Consider the following 23,545-nt stretch of genomic DNA (forward strand, 5'->3'; position numbering starts at 1 on the left):
CTTTCTTCCCCTGTGCAGAACTCCTGTGCCCATCTAGAGGTGTGGCCTTGGAAATAAGCAACCCGTCCTCTGTGACAGTAAACCAGCCCTGGAAGAAGCTTCTCTTCCACTAGGACTGGTGCCTGCCTGACTAGGGGACAAACAAGTGGTGCAGGCTCAGGTGTTAGCTACATCTGCCTTTGACTGGGAAGGCTTCTTTCAAGTTATTCAAGTTCCTGGTCCAGCCCACAGGTCATCCTGCCAAGGGAAAAACAACACCTCCCCACACCCAGGTTCTTTTGTCCCTCCTTATGAGCAAGTTCACTTCTCACGAAGGGTGCTATTCAGCTGCCAGGTAACAGTTGGTGCTCAGGCTAGTGTGGTTCTGGAGACTTTAGGCAGGGAAAAAGTTGTTGTCTAAAAGTACGTTTTCCAAAATATGTATCACAAATCCAACTTAATGAGTGAATTGGGCTTGCAATAAATGTGAGAAACTGAGTTGTTGGTTGACTGGGGCGTGAGCCCTGGTCAAGAAGCAACCACAATTCTTGTCAGGGTAAGGCGCAAGCAAACCACAAATTAACCTGTACTCACCCTCTGGTAGCTTGTCGTCACAGAGCAGTAAGGCTTAATTTGAAGGCAATCGGTACAGTATTTGTGCAACGCTTCAAACAGTAAAACAGTGAAAGGTCACACAAAATGGATCCCACACCAGGTTACAATACTATAACTTAACTTAATAAATAAAACAAGACCAAAACAACAAAAATGATGCCATAAGTAGAACTTGAGTTATGAATTTTTAAAGAATAAACTGCAAATTACTGCTTAGAAGACAAAAGAGCCAACCAGGGACTTCTGGTTCGCACCGGAATGGGACACAATCAAAAGTTCACGCCGACTGTAATGGAGCCATCTTCCATAAGGTCACTCCCCAATGCCTTCCCTGATACTCTGGTACTCAACCTGAAGTCTGTTTCCTTTGCACACTCCCTAGGGTCAGCAAGCGTGCAATCAACCAGGTGTCAGCATAGCTCTGGAAAACTGGCAGTCAAACTGTGCAGCCCTTCATAGGTGTTTACCTCATTATCCTTCACCTAACCATCCAGTGCTTTGCAAAAGTACCCCACAAAATCTGTGTAAGATTCGTGAGACAGTTTCTGACTGCCCCTGAATCTCAACTTGTACTCTTCTTGGGTGAATCCATACTTCCTGACCAGGGGCCCCTTCATGGTGGGATGCCTCAGTCTCCGAAATGTCCCTTTCTGCAGGGTCATCCATAGAATGTTTGCATACCTCCTCCCTTTTCTGCTGAATTTGTTTTTGTTGGCTTTAAGACTCTGGGCACTTTACCACTGCTAACCAGTGCTAAAGTCCATGTTCTCTATGCTTAAATGTGGTAAAATTGGTGTATCCTCAAGTGGCATGTTTAATTTACTTATAACTTCCTAGTAAAGTGCACTAGATGTGCCCAGGGCCTGTAATTTAAATGCTACTAGTGGACCTGCAGCACTGATTGTGCCACCCACTTCAGTAGCACTTCAAACATGTCTCAGGCCTGCCACTGCAGAGACTGTGTGTGCAGTTTTAAACTACAATGTCGACCTGGCAGGATTAACCCTCTTGCCAGGCCCAAACTTTCATTTTTAATACAAATAAGTCACCCCTAATGTAGGCCATAGACAGCCCAACAGCGGGGTACTGTGTATTTAAAAAGTAGGAAATGTACTTTTAAGTTTTATAAGTCCTAGTAGTAAAAAACTCTTACATTAATTTTTCACTACTGCAAGGCCTATTTCACCAATAGGATAGCACTAGGGTTACCTTATTACATTTTATAAGTGTAATTTCCAATTAGGAAGAAACGGGACCCCCAGGTTTGGTGTCCCTGGAGTCACAATTGAAAATCACAACTTATGGTGAAGTCGGATTTTAAATTGCACATCTGAAAATGCCACTTTTAGAAAGGTAACGTATCAGTGGATTGGGTCCTTATAGTGTGGTAGGGTTAGGCCTCCTTAAAATATACAAAGCAATAAACTACGTTAGCTGCTAATTACCATGAATCACTTATTATTTCTGATCCAGAAAACTGAATTTAAAGACCTAGGAATTAATTAATCAGTCATTTAAATACGATTTTTACTTTTTAAACACACAAACATATCTGTAAGACCATAGTTGTCACAACAACACATTACTAATCAAATGGCAGTAAACAAAACTCGAACATGACATTTAAACAACATTTACAAAAGTGATAAATACTCATATAACAGTCAATTTGTAAAAATAAATGCAGGGATTGAAGCTACTGCAATTATTGATGCAACCCTCTTGCTAATACTATCTCTTTTGATGGTGCCACTTCCAGTTTGTTCCAGCATATTTTATCATTTCATCTTTCTTTTAAAATGCCTGCTGGACAACCACATTTTGAGTTAGTAATGTATTGTTGTGACAATTTGGATATGGTCTTACAGATATGTTTGTGTGTTAACATTTTTAAAAATTATATTAAAATGAGTGGTTAATAAATACCTAGGTCTTTAAATTCAGTTTTCTGGATCAAAAATAATAAGTGATTTATGATAAATAGCAGCAAGGGTAGTTAATAGCTTTGTATACTTTTAGAAAGTTGGAATTTTCTCAACTTAGTAATTCGATGCTTCTACCTGAGAGCTGGGCTTTGTACATTTCCTCTAGACAGTCTCACACAAAGTGTGTTTAGGAGTGACTAATGGGCCATTCACATCCTGACAGGTCACCCTGGGCAGGAAAGGAGGGTGGGGCTGGCATTTACATCTGAATAGGCTATTTCCTGTTCCCACACAAAGGGCGACATAACCCCCCCCCCGTAATGAGTCTGAATCCAGGGCAGGAAGGGCAGGGACTCTGTGTATTTCAAATGCATCTCTTTAAAGCCCAACTTCAATGACATAACTTTTTATAAGTACTGGAACTCAGACACCACCAACTTAGTACACGTTGGGACCCATGGATACTCTGCCAGGAAGAAGGACTGCTGTGCTGAAAGGACTGCAACTCTGCTGGACTACTACATTACTGTATTCATGTCTGCTGTGCTGACCTGATGCCCTCTATGCCTGGCAGTGAGAAGGACTGGACTTCCATCTCTCCAACCAAAGTGACTCCAAGCGCTTCCTAGCTTGCTTCTTGTTTCTCAAGTCTCCAGGACACAAAAGGCTTCCAACTCACCTGCTACAGCTCCTCGATTCTGCCATATGTGAGCCTTGAGCTGCTAAATGGTTCCAATTCAATTCTGGGCCCTTCTAAACCCTTAAATGTGGATATAAAATGCTGCTCCAGTCAGAACTGACTCATCTCTGCCACTGTGCAGAAATTGCGCAGCACCCCTTTTACTTGAATCGGAACTGGCGCATCTGCCCCAATTGCGTGGATCGCAGTTGAAGCATCGCCCTAACAACGTATATCGATCTCTGTGCATCGCCTTTGGAACCACTGCATCTCAGACCTGATGTATTGGTTCCAAACACATAGCTCTGTTGTATGGAGAAAATTGAAGCATCTTTGCTACTATATGGGAAGGACTGACACATCGCCTTACGTGTGAGGATTTACACCGACGCATCTCCTCTGCTGTAGGGTTTTACACAGATGCATTACCTCCTCTGCACCCAGCTTCTTAATAGACACAACCAGGATTACAGTACTTATGTTCGGCGGGCCTCACTGTGTCCCTGTAGCCAGCCCGCGCTCCATCGCAGTCAGTCTGAACTTTGTCCTGGTCCGGCGCGACCAGATTTCCTTAGTTGGTGCGTTTTGTTTTCTTTGTTTTGTTTTGTTGTGCTTACACTGTTTTCACAGTTTACTCTTTGCTCTTTAAAAATTAATATCTCAAGTTTACCTTATTGGATTTTTGTTGTTTTGGTCTTGTTTTATTTATTAAATTAAGCTCTATACTTCTAATCAGGTGTGGTATCTTTTTTGTGGGGTGTTTTACTGTTTGAAGTGTTGTACAAATATTTTACACATTGCCTTCAAGTTAAGCCTGATTGATTTGTACCTTTTTACAATAGGGTGAGCATAGGTTAATTTGGGGTTTGCCTGTGCCCTACCCTGGCAAGAATTGTGGTCGCCGCTTGCCCCGGGCTCACATCTCAGTCAGCCTAAAACCCAATTTCTCACCATGGTGATCTGCACTGAGGATCGGATTTGTGCTCTTTAAGTGTTATACAGTTACTTGGTGTGCACTACCATGCCACATCTGAGACCATTGCAAGTTTTTAAATGATCTTTTTTCTCTAATTTGGGCATGTTTTCTAAATTTGACTCTTTCACCTTCATCACATGGGACTCTTTTGTTGTTACACTAGTGATACCTTTACAGAACAAAAAAAGAAGCCCTGACCTGCTGGATCAAGAATAGCGCCAACCAAACCAAGGAACTCTTCCCCATCGTCAGAGACTATGCCTGCCTATCAGCCATCAAAAACTCCAGCCCCCACAAGAACTTTGCAATGCCCTCGCCTGCCACTTCCACAGCAAGATAGAAACCATCTACAGTAACTTCGATCCCCAACCCTCCAACCTCCCAAGCATCCCATCATCATCCACCACTGACCACCCATTCACCCCACGGGGACAACTCAGCACACTGAGCACGATAACCTCAGAAGAAACAAGATCAGTTGCCATCTCACCATCATTCTCAATGCCTCATTAAGCACGGCCACTTTTCCAGAAGCCTGGAAACATGCAGAGATCAGACCCCTCCTCACGAAGCCCTCTGCAGACCCCAGCAACCTCCAGAATTATTGCCCAATCTCTCTGCTCCCGCTCTCTGTTAAAGACTGAGAAAAGGCCTTCAACCTCCAACTCACTCAACACCTGGAGAGAAACAACCTGCTAGACCCCTCCCAATTAGGCTTCAGAGCCAATCACAGCACTGAGACATCCCTGATCGCCACAATAGATGACATCCATGCCCTGATCGATAGAGGAGATGCAGCCTCCCTGATACTGTCTCCCACCACAGACTGATCAACCGATTATGCCAGATTAGGATTACAGACAATGCTCTCAGAAAGATGGCATCCTTCTTCACCGGACGCACCCAGGGAGTCTGCCTCCCCCCTTCACCTCACAGGTCAAGCACATCATCTGTGGCATCCCCCAAGTCTCCTCAATAAGACTAGCACTCTTCAACGGCTGTATGACACCAATCCCGGACATTGTGAGATCTAATGACACTTGGAGACATTGTACTAGGCCATGTCCTGCCGAGGTATGCCAGTGAGATTGCAGTGAGATCGGACATGCTTAATGTAGTGATTATAACATGTTTAAATTGCATAAATGTATTTATGTTTGTCATACACCTTTAAGTTCAGAACTCTCTGTTACTTTAGTTCTAATGAAACCCATGTACAGCGTGGATTCTCTTTGAGTCAGTTATCTTGTGGCTGGCAAGAGGAGGGTCGCGATTCAATCTGTCTGCACCTTCAATAAAGGATTTGTTGCCATTTCCACATTGTGTACAATCCATCAAAACATTTTTGGTGACAAAAATGGACGAGCATATACTTGGCCGGAAGAATGCACTATCAGACTGTCTCTCATGCTTGTCTTTAGGTTGGAAAGAAATCAATGGTCCAAATATTATAGCCAAAGAGAAGGAATGAACTGTGGCATGGTTGTATGTTTTTGAAAAATGTGTGAAAGGTGCGTTCACAGCTTAAGAGTGGAGTAAATGCATGGAAATGGACATGGTTCTTAAATTAGTTGAGCAAATGGTGATTGGGGAGGACAAAGAGAGAGCCCTATTGCTCTATCTTTGAGACCATTTGTGAAAATCGCAGATGAACTGACACTAGCAGATAATGTGATCATGGTAAGGAATGATAAATTTGGGACACCAAAAAGTCTGAAGGAAATAATTATCAATCTTGCCCATGAGGGTCATCTCGGTCAGGCCATGATAAAGAAAAGAGCAAGGGAAAATGTTTAGTGGCTTGCTATGGATGAGAAGTATGATGTATGCAAAGAAACTGAAAAGAGACTTAAAACTTTGGTTCAAGCAACACAAGGCCATATTGAGGCCCCAGGAATACCCTAGAGCACGGTGTGTTTAGATTTTATTGGAACAATGCAAAGTATAAGAGGAAACATGAAGAATTCTTTGGTGATGGGAGACATACATTCACGGTGGCTGGTTGTTATGTTTATGCATGAAGTGACCACGAGTAGTACCACTGAAGTGTTAAAAAAAGTTGTTCTTAGAGGAGGGATTATCCTACATATTAATTACAGACAAAGGCACACAGCTTACATCAACATCACATGAAATGAGATCCTTTTTGGAGAATTGCAGAATAACACACCATTGCACTGTACTGTACAGCTCCCGAGCCAAAGGAATGGTTGAAAGGTCCAACCACTTGGTAAAGGGGGCCATACTAATGGCCACTCTAAGTGGTAAAGATGTTGAATTGATGATGAATTACATAGTTTGAGCCTATTCAACCACTACGAACAACATAACCAATGTTTCACCTTTTGTAAAAGTGAGGGGGAGGGAAGCGAGAACAAAGTTGACCTCAACATGGTTGATCAATAATTGTAGTGAAAAGGGTGAGGACAATAGTCAAAATGATACCAAGAAGGCAGTGAAAATGGTGTGTGAGTGAAAATGAAGCACGGAGGGGTGAGTGGAGGACTATTCATGTTTTGGGGTCCGTTCAAAGTGAAACAAGTATTAGACGGATATGTCAAGCTGGAGAATGGCAACAGATGGAATAAACGCAAAGCAGGTCTATATTAAAGAGAAGTGACCATCAGTGAAAACAACATACATGTGGTTCAGGAACTCAACAGTTACATGTTAATGGACGATGAAGAATTGGTGAGCGGTGCGGGAGTTGGGTTGAGGAAGCAAAGTGAGCATGGAGGTGGAGATGTTCCTGAACAGGTTCACAACAATACTGTTCCCAATGAATGTGAAAGAGTGGTTCGGAGTCATGGGATCCGCAGACCTCCTTGATATTTGGAGGATTATGTACGACCTTCTTGATATTTTAATATACAGCCTGTATCTTTAATGCAACATCATTTTCTTGTTTTTCCTTTAGTTGTTTGAGTAGACAGAAGGGGGATGTGTAGTGATTATAACATGTTTAAATTGCATAAATGTGTTTATGTTTATCATACACCTTCCAATGGAATCCTTGTATTGCGTGGAATCTCTTTGAGTCAGTTATCTTGCAGCTAGTGAGAGGAGGATCACGTTTCAATCTGGCTGCAATCTTTAATAAAGGATATGTTGTAATTTCCGTGTTGTGTACAATCCATCAAAACACTTAACCTGGTGATCAAAATGTAGTTTTTTACGGGAATGCAATCAAAATAATCATACATATATCAAAAGACAAAGGCTCCCACATCATGAAGACTATTTACTCATATGATAACTCTTGCTGTTTGTGAAAACAACACAAATAATGTTCCAAATATTGTTATTGTATAAATATCAATTATAAATAAATCTATAATATATAAAAAAAAATCTGATTACTTTCTACAGTTTACATTAGTGTAATTAGTATGATGTATACGTGTGTCGATTATATATTTCTCAGGATCAATATATGAGTGAAAAAACCGACCACTAAAAACGTCTCACACAAAACCACATAAGTATACCATCGTTCAGAACAAGTTAATTACCCACACAGACCTCAGTAACATTTAAATGAATTAAAACACTACTTGTGAAAAATGGTGGTCAAGAATGGCAGACACAAAAAGCAGATTGACACACTTTTTGGTAGCACAAAAACTGATGACACACCTCCTTCTTCAGGACGCCAAAACATCCTACAACTTCTAAACATCTAAAATTACCATCTAAAACGAATATTTGTCTCAAAACACATGAACCGTATTTCATAATTTCATATTTCATAATAATTTATGTATTGTGGCTGCTCACTAGGCGATACACAAACGAGCTCCCACTCTGTGATTGTGCATTAGGCCACTTACCCTTCTATGGCGGCACACGCTCTGCCATACCTAACCCATCGCATTGGCTGTAAGGAATATTACCAACCACATTTCAGGATTTCTTAGATTCTGGACAGAAGCCTGTTTTCTAAAGCCATCTGAATGTGCACTGCATTAAATGCCCAGTGTTATGTAAGACAGAGTAACAGTGATAGGTATTTATTTTAATTGAGGCCTCAGCTGTTGGAATTCCACTTCTCTCTCCTTGCCTCCCTCCCACACATCTCTATTTTCGGCCTGACTTCTTGTGGTTTTACAACACTATGTAAACACAATCTAGCAGATCCTTCTTGACTTTGCAAATGAAAGCTTGAACCAACTTGACAATTCTGAAGGGATGGAAGGGACAAATTACGCCCAACACTTCTACACATCTCCCTCAATTTACCGGTGACAATGCACTTTGGACCAGCATCAGAACCAGAGGCAGTCAGGCATATTTACTTATTGTTGCTTTGAGTTCTGGCACTTCTTCTCCACAATTACACACACAAGAAAACCACACTGTCATTTATTTTAAATGGGCTTTATTTTAAGCCAGGCATTGTGCGGAATAAATTAAAAGAAAATATTGCGGAAACCAGAACATTCATAGCAAATGTGTAAGAAAATACTTTAAATATCATGAATTATGAATATTATTTTGCGTAAATGCACGTAATTTCATGAATTTTGCATTGTGATTGTTATGTGAAGTTCTTAAAATCACGCCATTGTGCCAGTTTAGCTTGGGAACATATGGAGAAAGTAAACAACTAGAAAGTGAGCGGCTGTTGTTAGCGGAAGTTTTGTTTTTATTGCTATTTGTTTAGTGCAAAATGTGTTGTCACATTCAAAATGGATGTGAGGATGCCTTTTATTTGCCGATTTTATAATATGTGTATTTTTTGTGCGTTTTCATATAATTATGCAAAAACAAACTACACAAATTGTTTACATTCCTAGAAATTATGAAACAAGCGGCCCCAGTGGCTTTGGTCAACTCGTCTAGGAGATAGATGCACTGCTCTCTTGTCTGGAATGCCAAAGTCCCAGTCTCTCTCACAAAGAGGTCTGCGAGTAGTTAATGAACATTGTTGTACAATAATTAAAATAAATGCATTATTAAATAAATGTATTAGTAAATTAATTATATGACCTAAGCAAAATAACAAATGGGCGGCATAGAAACCCTAAAAGGCAAACAGGCCAAAAAATGGGACAGACTGACATATTTACATGCAACCCCACCTTGTTTACTTCTTGTTCATTTCAGGATCGCCTCGTATGGATGGAGGCTGACGCTCTAAATATGTGCTTTATAGCAAATTGTATGGGTTAATATTTATATGTATAAGACGTTTTCAAATAGAATATCAATTAAATAGTTTTACAAAAAAACATTCTTGCCGGAATATGTTCTGTTAAAGGTTTGCTCCAGTAGAGATCACAGAGCACAGCCCATCCACAGGTGTCATTAAGGAGTAGCAATTACTGCTCCTATGTTTATGTTTTGAAACCAATGGGATTATGGGAAAGTTCTTGAGTATTTCTGGGGTTCAGGTATCTCACATCTGCAAACAGTTGACCATGAGTAGTGAATCAACTTCGCACATGGCTAACCATTTTGGGCCATATGTACGAAAGCTTTTTCCCATAGACACAGAATGGGTAAAATCCTTTCGTACATCTGGCCCTTTGTCCCTTGCAATGTTGGAAATTCTACCCTGACTTTGTCACTACCTGACTTTATAGGTTTGTCAGATGCAGTTGCACCAAGATTCTTAATGTAAGCCCTTAATGAATGTCTATGTTGCATCATGCATGCCGTTGAAATTCCGACCATGTTGTTGTAGGAATTCTGTGACTTTAGTTAACTATGTCAGCAGTGTATCTACAAATTGAATTTGCAAATACCGGAATGGTATTTTGAAAAATGTACTGTACATATTTGCAGATAAAATGGTATCAAAAGTAACTACTGACTTTTGCCAGGAATTAAATCCTACATCTGATCTCATCATTTACATCATCAGATGTGGTTATCTCAACTACGGTCTGAAGAATCCTAATGCGTATGACGTGCCTTGGGTCACCATATGACCAAACGCTTTAGTGAGTGCTACATCTCGGGTTCGCCATGTTATGTTAAGTATAGAGACGTTTTACGATGTCTGTGATTACATGGTTAGTATTGCACGGAACTTAGCTAGGTATTCTTCTACCCAGCCACATTGTAAACTTATTTTATTGTCCCTGCATGTTGCAGGTTCCATTAATTGAGTTAACCCACACAATTCGCAACATTAATCCTCATGGGTTGCCACAAAGCATTTCCAGAGGTTTATTTAGAATCCTCTACAGACACAAGAAGTGGATTGAGAACATCTGTTACGCAGTTAATTATACGAGAGTACTGCGCTACAGCCTTAATGTCCTATGTCACATATAGAACTACTGAGAAGTTTTAGTATTTATTAAATAATATCAATGAGACAGTTCACTTGTTTTTACAATCAGTGTAACTAGACTGCCACGATCTTTACAAGTCCTTGAAACTTAATTATGCATTTTACTCTTTTTTATAAAGTCCTCAAGGTGATTTTATTTACTTAGAGGACTACTTTTTAAGACACTGAAGAAGTGAAAAATATTGCCATTATCCGATATTTCATCTCCTTAAACACAGGAAACGTTAATAGTTGCTCTGCAGCCCAGGCCTCTTTTGCAAATCAGTTTTATTGTTTTCAGTACTCGCTCTAGAGTATCAAATTTATCTTGCCTTTCTATTGCTTTGCAATTGTATCTCTTTGAGAAAGATGGCTACACATATTAAAATCTCTTCATTGCATCAGGAAAAATTCTGAAGTAATGTGATGAATGCTGCTGTCTTCATGCTCATCAGTTCTTTGAAACATTCCTCTTTTATCAACGCAGCCATTAATGAAAGCACTTCTATCCACCATTTTACTAAATGGCAATCATCACGTACAAAAGACCTAAGCATCATGTGAATAGATAATCTACTGACTGGATTTTCCATGTTTTTGCTGGTATATTTGCTTAAGATCCCAAGGCAGGACCCTCTGGTTAAAATCGTTTAACCTTACAGAGACAGTATCATTTTCAGATGTTATTTCGCATCAGTTTAGACAAATCAGTCAAATTCACCTCAGTGCATGCTGCTTCCTCAACTCTGGGAGTCTTCTTGAAACTTCTCACCAAGACCTTCATTTTTTTCTACTTTAACGAAACCTTCGATAGCCTATTATGTTGTCTCTTTTACAACTACCTCAATGCCTATATCAGTCCTACCATCTCAGCACGTTCCCAAGCAGGCTCAGCATTTATTGTGACAGAGTAGCTTCCTTTCAAAGGAACCCAAATATTTTAAGACATAAAACTTCTCATAAATGTTTAAATAATAGTTTATGCTCTTCTTTCCATTGCCTTTTGTTTTTCGATTCTTTCCTGTCTTTGCTTCTCCTTCCATATGTTATTTTCTGTTCCCAGAATGTTTTGTACAACCTGAAATGATAAAAGTGTCTTTTTAGAGTGGAGTCTGTCTGAAAACCCATTGAACAGTGGACCAGATGCTCCAGAGTTCACATGTCTTATTTACTTATATTTACTCTGTTTATCTACTTGTAAATTGATAAGTAACTTTGTATGGCCCAGAAAGACCAAATGGGTGGGAGAGTATTTTACAGAAGAACGGTTTCACACATTCATATAGGTAAATAATCAGGTAAAATTGAATATAATCAAATATACAAGGCTAGCCACCAAGAACACAGTAAACAGGGCTCCTTTGCAATCTAAGATCCCTTAACCTTCTATAACAGTGCACACCTGTGCAAGCACGCCTGGTCCTTAGTAAGTAAACTTACAAGGGGACGCGTATAGGTCGACAAATCTTTTGAATCGCTTGGAGTATTCTAGCCATGCAGTGACTATTAAACCAATAATCAAATCAATAATCAAGGAAACATTTTATAGAAAAAAAACATCTTAAAACCATCTACTCATGAATAACCACAACTCTGGATGGGTTAACAATTTGTATTTCCCTATTAATTAGAACTCTAAATCATCCTGTTAACTTGAAGAAAACATATGCAACAATGCAATTTCATAAACTAAAAATACTAGCATCAAAAAAGTTCAGCAAATAATTTTGTCAGTCATTTGTCACTGTCAACGTCACCCTTAACAGCCTGCCTAACCAAGATCAGCATCAGCATGTGGGGCTTCATGCGAAAAACAATTTGGAGAAATCATTAATTTAGAAAAATCTACCTAAATGAGAATTTCTATAATCAGTGCAGTTGGTACCTAGAAGAAAAGACACAAATTTGTCAGTCGCATTTTCATAGCTAACTATCCAGGATGGATCAGCAACGAGTCAGTCTTCATCTTCAGGTCAACAATTAGTCAGCTACGGATCAGGCTCACGGACTATGAGCCCAGTATCAGCACCTAGAACAGCGTCTCCAGACGTCATCAATTTCCCCTCCAGAATCTGAAAATTTAGCCCCTTGTCATGACTATTTAGGGTCTCCCAGTCCATCCCCCTAATTGCTAATTGGTCAGTCAGTCAGCAGATATGACTTTAACCTATAGTATTTGTTTACCGAATCTACACATTTTTATATAAGTCTGTTCCCAAGATGTGGATTAGTTCTCCATACGATGTTCTCATCAGCCGGCTCATCAGGTATTGAAATTGTTGCATGTTCCACTTCAGTCAGTGCCTCTATTGTTCAAATCATGGGAAAGTACATTTAGCCTGCTCTACACATAATTGTATCAAATTGTCTTCAGCATCTCCTGTCCGCCGGTACATTGCAAAAAATTCTAGCTAAGTAACTTTAACATTGAGAGGATTAGGGTCAGTGCGTTCTTCCAGTCCTTTGCAAAAGCGTTTAATATTTCAACTCTTCAAGTGAAGCCCAGGGAAAACTAGGCCTTTAGTCCAGCTAACTTAACACTACAAATTAATGCATAACGTAGGTTATAAATTTAATTACGACATATTATTAAATTTTCTTGTATATTTTCATTATTTCATACAGTTTCAGTCATTTTAGTACACATGGTGATCACCCCCTGAGGGCACATTTCAAACATGCACATTATTTTCTATGATTAATTTCTCTATGCGTTTTCTCATTAGTAATCACATATATATCACTAATAAATTAGCATATCTGCTTCAACAATCCCTCCTCTGATGACTAAATATGTCATCACACCTTACTTTTACCATCATCTTTACAACTCAGTTACTGATGTACTTTGTCTTCTTCTTCAATTAACCCATTAGATTCTTCTCCTGTTTTGTTCTTCCCTCCTCTGATCATTTTTAGACCATTTTAATTTGATCTTTTGCCATAATTTACATGTACCCCATAATCCTAATAATCCTAATATACAAGCAATTACAATTAATATTCCCTGTACAATTTTCCATAATACCCCATTCCAAATTTGACTAGACCAATTGCCTAATGAAGCAAATCCATTTCCAATTTTTTTCCAAACCCCTGCTTCCTTCAATTCCTTCAAATCCTTACTCGAATTAGTTAAATTGGTAAGTAAGTCTCTAATCTCCTTATCGTTTTTAGGAATGTAAGAGCAGCAATGCCAAGCATTAATCATTCTACAGACTCCGCCGTCTTTTGCTAAAAGTATGTCTAAAGCAAGCTTATTTTGAAGCGTCATACCTCTATCCGCAGCTAATTCAGTATCTAACAGGAGTATTGCTCCTGTAAAGTTTGTCAGCATGTTATCCACAATAGTAGACAACTTTCATATCTTAATTGCATTCAAAATAACTCCTACAGAGGGAATTACTGCACCAAAAATATCTCCCACAATTGCAGAAGAGGTTTCCCTCCTCTGTCGCTTATGATGTAATTCAGTCACTTTCAGAAACTTCTTTAAATCATCTATCTGATAAATTTTAGGGAAAACTATCCCCAAATAGCATGTCCTATACCATCCTCTAGGAAGACGATAATAAGCATTAAGTCCACAAATATAGTAAATCCCAGTAATTGCAGGGTCCTGACCATTCAGCATAAAAGTCCACTTACTCTGAAACAAAAACACATGCCTACATTCACTCGTTTACACAAATAAAGTGTCAGTGCGTGATTTTGGCCTATATTTACAAAGCTTCCCTACATGTAACGCATCTAAAGCTAATTTCCCTTGTGTTTTAATAGCAGTGTAAGCATAATCATTCTTATAAGTCCTTTTTTCTAATCCTTTCTCTAGCTTCTCCTTTAATGCTTTTCTTCTGTCGTCAGTGTGACCTATAAAGCTCTTTTCTAATGGGGTGAGTAAACAGGTTAGATTATTTTTGTGAGCATAAGCGGTACCAAATGTTAATGTCGGTTCAAAGAAACCTCTAACTAATACTATATCATGCTCTTTAGCTACCTTACTCAAATATCTAATAATAGGAACAAACAAAAACAATACATCATAGTTTGAATAAAAATACTGAATATACTCCTGGTAAGAGAATCTTGTGAGTAGCAGACTACAGCTTATGCCATAGGTTAGAGGTAAACTATGATACGTAACCTCTTCTTCCACAGAGGAAGGAATTTGCATACACACAAGACAATTCCCTGCATCCATTGTCTCAACATACTCATTCAACAAGCAAAAGAATACATTAGAGGAAAGCTCTCCTTGAGCATTATTATAGTCATGCAAGTATTTTTCATCTAATTTAAACCTTTCTAAAGCTGTTAGTGTAGTAGTCTCAGGAACGGAAGCAATAGTAGTCTCCTTCATTTCATGAACAGACATTCCCACGATCATTATTATAAACATTATTCCACACATAATTGCCACTCCAACACTCAAATACCTTCAATATCTAATATTCCTAATGCGGTTATTTAACTCAGCCATGTTCCATAAAAAATCAGAAAGTAGAAATAACTCTTAGGTAAAGTGCAACAGAAAAATAAAAAATAAAAAATTAAGAGAAATATTTCTTTCTCACAGTTCAGTTCATACATAGGAACCCTTTTCTCCTTTGTCAAAAATCGGTTAGCAGCTTGTCACATCCGGTTTTCAATTGTTACATCAGGATATCAATGTCTTTTCCGGGTTTATTTCAACAGTCTCTTTTCAGTTTTACTTTAGATCAGCTCAACAAGTCAGTCTAGTGATTGCCTTCAGGTTGCATCAAAGTACTGATTCGGAACTTCTCTAGCAAAACAAAAAGAGATAAACTCGTTTTGCCATTTGCTGGTAGCTGCATATGCCCACTCAGGACCTGTGTATCTTTGACTTGCTACTCTCTTTCTTTTCAACCTTCGTTCTCCACCTAATTCTCCTTCACTCAGGTCTTCCCTTCCTGTAGTGTCCACTCCTTCTTCTATTGTTTCATTTATGACAAATTCCTTCTTCTTCCCAATTTGCGACTCAGGCCATTTATCTCCTTTTCTCGTTCTTTTTGTCAATAGTGTCCTCAGGATTGGACTCTTTTCCTTTTCTTTCTCTATGGTGTTTTCTCTTGATGGACCTGCAATGGGCTCAGGAGGAGTCGAATCACTTTGACTTTGATCCGTCTCAACTCTTTCACCCTCTTGATCTGGCTGCTCTGTTTGCCTTTCAGCACTATCTGCCTCTGGGAGAACCCCTGCTGTGCTCGGTTCTCCTGCTGTATCCGTTGAGCTAGGCTCTTGCTCACCCTCCTGTAAATCTTCACTCTCGTCTCTTACAGGGATGATAGACTCATCTTCCACAAGCTCAGGATCAACTTCAGGTTTAGTTTGCTCTTGTTCCGGCTCAGGTATAGCCACTTGTTTTGCTGCTGTTGATGCTCTCAACAGCACTTCTTCATGTCCTTGCGGACTCACCACTCTCTTTGTATGGCTTGCATGTATCCAGTTCGGCAGTCCTGCACACTTTACAGCTGTTGTAGTTGTTAACACCACCTGGTAAGGACCTTTCCAGCACGGTTCTAAACAGGTCTTGCGAACATGCTTTTTGATGGCGACCCAATCTCCAGCTTTCAGATTGTGATCTGGGTCATGGATGGGTGGCAGGGTGGCCCCGTGCTTCCCATGCCAATGGATTCAAGCTAGCCTGGCTGATGAGGGGTGAAACCCCGAAACCGGTCCCAGGATGCTTGTTTCCAGTCCAGGAAAGACCTGGCCTGGCAGCTCGGGCTGGACTATTCCCATGGGGAATAGGGTCAAGACTGATTTGCACGTGGCTGGGTCCAAACTGGAATGGCATGGGCAGCAAAAAAACGATGGATTTAGGCCCAGATCTCTGTACTTGGGTTGAATATTTGACATTGTTCAGCATTCCGTCCATCACTTATTCTTTTTGCATTTGTCCCCCTAAGTGGGAAGGGTATGTCCAGACGTGGGTCCCGTGCTTCCCATGCCACTGGATTCAAGCTAGCTTGGCTGATGAGGGGTGAAACCCCGAAACCGGTCCCAGGATGCTTGTTTCCAGTCCAGGGAAGACCTGGCCTGGCAGTTCGGGCTGGACTGTTCCCACGGGTGATTTGCATATGGCTGGGTCCAAACTGGAATGGCACGGGCAGCAAAAAAACGATGGATTTAGGCCCAGATCTCTGTACTGGGGTTGAATGTTTGACATTATTCAGCATTCCATCCATCACTTATTCTTTTTGCATTTGTTGCCCTAAGTGGGAAGGGTATGCCCAGACGTGGGTCCCGTGCTTCCCATGCCACTGGATTCAAGCTAGCCTGGCTGATGAGGGATGAAACCCTGAAACTGGTCCCAGGATGCTTGTTTCCAGTCCAGGGAAGACCAAGCCTGGCAGTTTGGGCTGGACTGTTCCCACGGGGAACAGGGTCAAGACTGATTTGCAAATGGCTGGGTCCAAACTGGAATGGCACGGGCAGCAAAAAAACGATGGATTTAGGCCCAGATCTCTGTACTTGGGATGAATATTTGACATTGTTCAGCATTCCGTCCATCACTTATTCTTTTTGCATTTATCCCCCTAAGTGGGAAGGGTATGCCCAGACGTGGGTCCCGTGCTTCCCATGCCACTGGATTCAAGCTAGCCTGGCTGATGAGGGATGAAACCCTGAAACTGGTCCCAGGATGCTTGTTTCCAGTCCAGGGAAGACCAAGCCTGTCAGTTTGGCCTGGACTGTTCCCATGGGGAGCTGGGTCAAGACTGATTTGCATATGGCTGGGTCCAATCTGGAATGGCATGGGCAGCAAACAAATGATGGATTTAGGCCCAGATTTCTGTACTGGGGGTGAATGTTTGACATTGTTCAGCATTCCGTCCATCACTTATTCTTTTTGCATTTGTCACCCTAAGTGGGAAGGGTATGCCCAGACGTGGGTCCCGTGCTTCCCATGCCACTGGATTCAAGCTAGCCTGGCTGATGAGGGGTGAAACCCCGAAACTGGACCCAGAATGCTTGTTTCCAGTCCAGGGAAGACCTGGCCTGGCAGTTCCGGCTGGACTATTCCCATGGGGAACAAAGTCACGACTGATTTGCATATGGCTGGGTCAAACTGGAATGGCATGGGCAGCAAAAAAACGATGGATTTAGGCCCAGATCTCTATACGGGGGGTGAATGTTTGACATTATTCAGCATTCCGTCCATCACTTAGGCGGTCAATAGAACCCTGGCGGTCAGTGTTAAAGCGGCGGTAAGACTGCCAACAGGCCGGCAGTAAAAAAAATGGAATTACGACCGTGGCGGAAACCGCCAACATAGACAGCCACTTTAACACTCCGACCGCCACGGTGGTACAAACAAACAGCGCGGCGGTCACCGCCAACAGACAGGCGGAGGACAATGTACCGCCCACAGAATTACAACCTACCAATCCGCCACCTTTTCCGGGGCGGATTCACAGCGAACAAAAACACGGAAACAGGACTTCGAAGGGAAAACGCTCACCTCTGCACACCCCACGAGGAACCAGGACGCCATGGAACCAGAGCTCCACATTTTTCCAGCCTTTATCTTCTTGCTCCTCTACCAGGAGCACGAACGCCGGCGGCGAAGACCACGGTGAGTACTGCACCTATGACACAGGGGAGGTAAAAATCAGTGACACACACATGCAACACACAACAACCCCACCCCCACGACAACACACACACTAATACAGCATGATACATTACAAGTACACCCCCCAATCCCCCGGAAGAATGCAAAGACAAAAGGAAATGAGGTGAACGATTGTAATATATTAAAATTCAGTATTCAAAAAATATACATACACTATTTACAAATATATACACCAAGAATATTAGTCCAAGGTATTCCACCATGAAAGTCCGTGGACCACTGGGCCAAAACATGCATGGGCGAGGCCCACACAAGATACCCGTACAAGACGGAGAGAACACTGCAGGGGCATCAGATAGAAATAAAACAGGCACCTCATGGGGAAGGGAAAGGGTGGGCACCTCAGCCGATTGAGTGCACAATGCCAAATCCACGAGGGGTTCCCATGCCCACTGTTCAATCCTGGGGAGTGCAAAGCCACAGTCTCTCAAGTCTCTACAGTGGGTGGTTTGCCTACTGTTCAATCCTGGGGAGTGCAAAGCCACAGTCTCTCAACTCTCTACAGTGGGTGGGTTGCCCACTGTTCAATCCTGGGGAGTGCAAAGCCACAGTCTCTCAAGTCTCTACAGTGGGTGGTTTGCCCATTGTTCAATCCTGGGGAGTGCAAAGCCACAGTCTCTCAAGTGGAAAACTGTCTCCACTGGTTCTGGAGGGGGCTTTGTGCCCAAAGTGCTTCATCCTGGCAAGAACTGAGGTAGTGGATGTGATACTCCACTGGTTCTGGAGGGGGCCTTGTGCCCAGAGTTCTTCATCCTCCCAAGGACTGAGATAGTGGATGTGATGCTCCACTGGTTCTGGAGGGGGCCTTGTGCCCAGAGTGCTTCATCCTGCCAAGGACTGAGGTAGTGGATGTGATACTCCACTGGTTCTGGAGGGGGCATTGTGCCCAGAGTGCTTCATCCTGCCAAGGACTGAGGTAGTGGATGTGATACTCCACTGGTTCTGGAGGGGGCCTTGTGCCCAGAGTGCTTCATCCTGCCAAGTACTGAGGTAGTGGATGTGATACTCCACTGGTTCTGGAGGGGGCCTTGTGCCCAGACTGCTTCATCCTGCCAAGGATGGAGGGGGCTTTGTGCCCAGAGTGCTTCATCCTGCCAAGGACTGTGTGAGTGGATGTGAATCCCCACTGGTACTGGAGGGGGCCTTGTGCCCAGAGTGCTTCATCCTGCTCGTGGCGGCCTCAGTAGCATCTGAGCTTTTGGTGCTCATGGGCCTGCGGTGCTTGTGGCGGCAGTGTCTTTGGCAGCGGTGCTTTTGGCGGCGGTGTCCTTGGCAGCGGTGCTTGTGGAGGCGGTGTCTTTGGCAGCGGTGCTTGTGGCGGCAGTGTCCTTGGCAGCGGTGCTTGTGGTGGCGGTATCTTTGGCAGCGGTGCTCGTGGCGGCAGTGTCCTTGGCAGCGGTGCTTGTGGTGGCGGTGCCATTGGCAGCGGTGCTTGTGGCGGCGGTGTCTTTGGCAGCAGTTCAGCTGCTGGCGGTCCTATCTGGGGCAGCAGGGCTGCTGCTGGCGGTCCTGTCTGGGGCAGCGGGGCTGCTGCTGGCGGTCTCCTTGGCAGCGGGGCTGCTGCTGGCGGTCCCGTCTGGGGCAGCAGGGCTGCTGCTGGCAGTCCTGTCATGGGCAGCGGGGCTGCTGCTGGCGGTCCTGTCTTGGGCAGCGGGGCTGCTGCTGGCGGTCTCCTTGGCAGCGGGGCTGCTGCTGGCAGTCCTGTCTGGGGCAGCGGGGCTGCTGCTGGTGGTCCTGTCTGGGTCAGCAGGGCTGCTGCTGGCAGTCCTGTCTGGGGCAGCGGGGCTGCTGCTGGCGGTCCTGTCTGGGGCAGCGGGGCTGCTGCTGGCGGTCCTGTCTGGGGCAGCGGGGCTGCTACTGGCGGTCCTGTCATGGGCAGCGGGGCTGCTGCTGGCGGTCTCCTTGGCAGTGGGGCTGCTGCTGGCGGTCTCCTTGGCAGTGGGGATGCTGCTGGCCGGCTCCTTGGCAGCGGGACTGCTGCTGGCGGTACTGTCTGGGGCAGTGGGGCTGCTGGCGGTTGGCTCTTTGGCAGCGGGGCTGATGGCGGTCTTCTCCGCTGTGCTGATATGCCCAGACTTGCCGGTTTTCTTGTGGCCCTTCCCCACCTTGGAAGGTGTCACAGCTGACTCCACACTCCCACCTGTACCCCTGGGAGCGGCTTTGGTGGCTGGTGTCTTCCCCCTCTCCCGCCGGGAACTGGCCAACTTTTGATGCTTGACAGGTGGGGGACTGTCCGTGCTGTGGCTCCTTGCCACACTGGCTGCCCTGCTGCCTGGTGCACTCCATATTCCGGTGACTACTGGCACCACTGGTCCAGCCGATGTTGTGGCTGAAGTGCTAGGTTGGGACCTGGAGAGTCGGGCCCTAGGGGATGGACGGGGTGGGGGAGGTGAGGGAAAGAGGTCAACGCTGGCCAGGAAAAGTTTCTTAGGAACACTGGGATGGGTAGATGGAGGGGTTTGGGAGTGGAGGAAAAGGTAGTGGTCGTAGGAGGTGTCCGTTTTCTGACTTTGGGTGAAGGTGCATGGGCTGGAGGCTGTCATGAGGTGGATGGCTGTTGGGTTGGTGTGTGGCTGTGTTTGTGTACTTTGGGAGGAGGGCTCACTGACACACTGGGAGAGGACACAGGGGATGTGTGAATGGTAGTGGGGGTGGTGACTGCACGTGAGCGGGGTGTGGTGGTGGGTGTGCTGGTGATGGACGTAGTGGCTGAAGATGTAGTGCATGCAGGTGTGAGTGGAGACGAGACTGGGAGGGATGAGGGAGACGAGGAGGAGGGGGACACAGTGGAGGCAGTTAGATGTTGGAATGTCTGCATGTGTGTGATGCTTGCGTGAGTGCCTGTGGGATGTGTGGTGCTTATGTTTGCCAGAGCTTCCTTTGTGTGTTGAGGTGTGTTAATGCTGGTCTGATGATGTGCTTGGGATAGGCTGAGGTACAGGAGCGTGGGTCTTGGTGGAGGAAGTTGGAGGGGGGAGGCTAGAGACAGGGACAATGGCTGCCATCAGTGCTGAGGCCAGAGTCTGAAAAGCTCGCTGAAGGGCTGCCTGACCAGAATGAATGCCCTCCAGGAATGCATTGGTGTGTTGCAACTGCCTCTCTACACTCTGGATGGCATTCAAAAGGGTAGACTGCCCAACAATGAGGGACCTGAGGAGGTCAATGGCCTCCTCACTGAGGGCAGCAGGGGTGACTGGGGCAGGGCCTGAGGTGCCTGGGGCGAATGGGATGCCAACCCTCCTGGGTGACCGGGCTCGGGGCAAAGGCTGAGGGGCTTCTGGGAGGGCGGTGCTGGAGGGGGTGGTGGTGGCTGTACCTGTAGTTTCGGGGGGCACAGAGGGGCCCACCACCACAAGGGAGCTCCCATCAGAGGACGAGTCTGTATCACTGGTGCTCCTGTCCCTGCCGTGGAGCTCCCCTCGTTCTCCGTCCCACTGGTGAAATCCGAGTCCGTAGTGCGCCCTCCAGGGCCATGTGGGATGCAGCTCCCTCCTGCTCCGGTGCCACTGCTCCTCCGCCTGATGATGCTAATGCATACAAGTACAGGGAGACCACAAAAACAGGGGGAATACAGAAGAAAGACATGTTGAGTGCATGCATTACCGCTACCGTTGGCGGACACGACAGACACAGAAGCCCCCTGCACTACGCTGCACACTTGGGGTCCACTATTCAATCCCTGGGACATGGCCTACAAGGCTATGGCCGATATCTGCACACATGGATGTCACAGGAGCCTGACTAGGTGTAGTTGGCACCGTACCCAGGTGGGGTGGGGTGCCACAGGGTCTGCCTGAATAAGGGGACTTAACTAGCACACTCGCCCTGGCCTAGGGGAACCCACAGCCCATCTCTCCCACCCAGACACCTCCACTGCACGCTGAATCAGCAGAATAAGAGTGTACTCACCCCCTTGTTGCTGCTGTGATGCCCTCAAGCGCCCATCCAACTCCGGATACGCCACCGCCAGGATCCTGAACATCAGGGGGGGTCATGGTGTGACGGGCACCCCTCCCACGTTGGGAGGCCATCCCCAGCTGGGCCTCCGCCGTGTTCTTGCTCCAGCGGCGAAGGTCCTCCCATCTTTTCCTGCAGTGGGTGCTCCGTCTGTAGTAGACCCCCAGGGTCCGGACGTCCTTGGTGATGGCACGCCAAATATCCATCTTCTGGTGGGTGCTGACCTACAGGAATTGTACAGGGGAAAAAGAAAAGTTATTACCAACTGCACCGTCACAGTCATTGGCCCGCATCCCTACCCTTGCCATGTGGCACATGCACTCACCGTTGTTTCATGCACGCCTCATTCTCCCCCCCTATCTTTCATCCACCCTACTCCACACAGGCATTGCCCACACAGCATGCTCACAGTGTACTTACCTGTTTGTCTGGAGGACCGTAGAGCAGCATGTACTGGGGGAGGACCCCATCCACAAGTTTCTCCAACTCCTCCGTGCTGAAGGCAGGGGCCCTTTCCCCAGACGCACGAGCCATTGTCTCTTCCAGACTGAGGTCACAGCAGCACTTGCAGTGTAGGTCCTCTCCTGTCGAAGATCAGGTATCGAGTGATTGAACTGATAGAAAATGGCGGTCACGTCCCCAGCGGTGCGTACCGTCACCGCCGGCGTGCATTGTCATTGGTTCCTGGGACCCATAGGGTCCAATGTTAACCAATGCAGAATTGCGCCGCGGTCTCCGACCGCCTACCGCGACGGTGTACAATGCCAGTGCAGTTACCTCATATCCCATTGTCCCACTTTACAGGTCAGGCAGCCGCCATTTCAGGGGCCCACATGGCTTTATTTTTAACTGTGTCACACATACCTAGGCCTTGGCTCAACACTCATACAGGCAATTTTCGGATTATGAATAGTTTTCTGAGTAAGCTGTGCTTACGTACCTCCGAGTTGGTTGACTATGCTCGCTGAGGTCCTCCATAGGCACTGTCCGCTGGGACATGTGAGGAGATGGCGGCATCCTCCGGTGTACCGACCACTGGTGGACCTGTCGACAATGGAGGAAAGACATGTAATCATCACCTACAGGCTTGATCGTGCCACAATCCTTCCCACAGGAATCCCCCCTCAAGTGCGGGTGCTGTCAGTACTCCATTTCCTTGCAAGTGGGTCATTTCAAACAACAGTGGTGGTAGCATCAGTGATGTCCCAGCCTATGTTTTCCAACGTGTTGTCCAGAGTGTTGTCTGCCCTGCTGAAACAAATGCGGAGCTACATCGTTTTCCCTCAGGTGGAGGGTTTGCCAACAGTGAAAGGTGACTTCTATGCCCTGGGACATATCCCCAACATCATAGGTGCCATTGATGGGACACATGTGACCTTGGTCCCCCCGCAGGAGTGAACAGGTGTACAGAAACCGGAAGAGTTACCATTCGATGAATGTGCAGATGGTATGTTTGGCAGACCAGTACATCTCCCAT

The sequence above is a fragment of the Pleurodeles waltl genome, chromosome 4_2, assembly GCF_031143425.1.
Source record: "Pleurodeles waltl isolate 20211129_DDA chromosome 4_2, aPleWal1.hap1.20221129, whole genome shotgun sequence".
NCBI lineage: Eukaryota > Metazoa > Chordata > Amphibia > Caudata > Salamandridae > Pleurodeles > Pleurodeles waltl.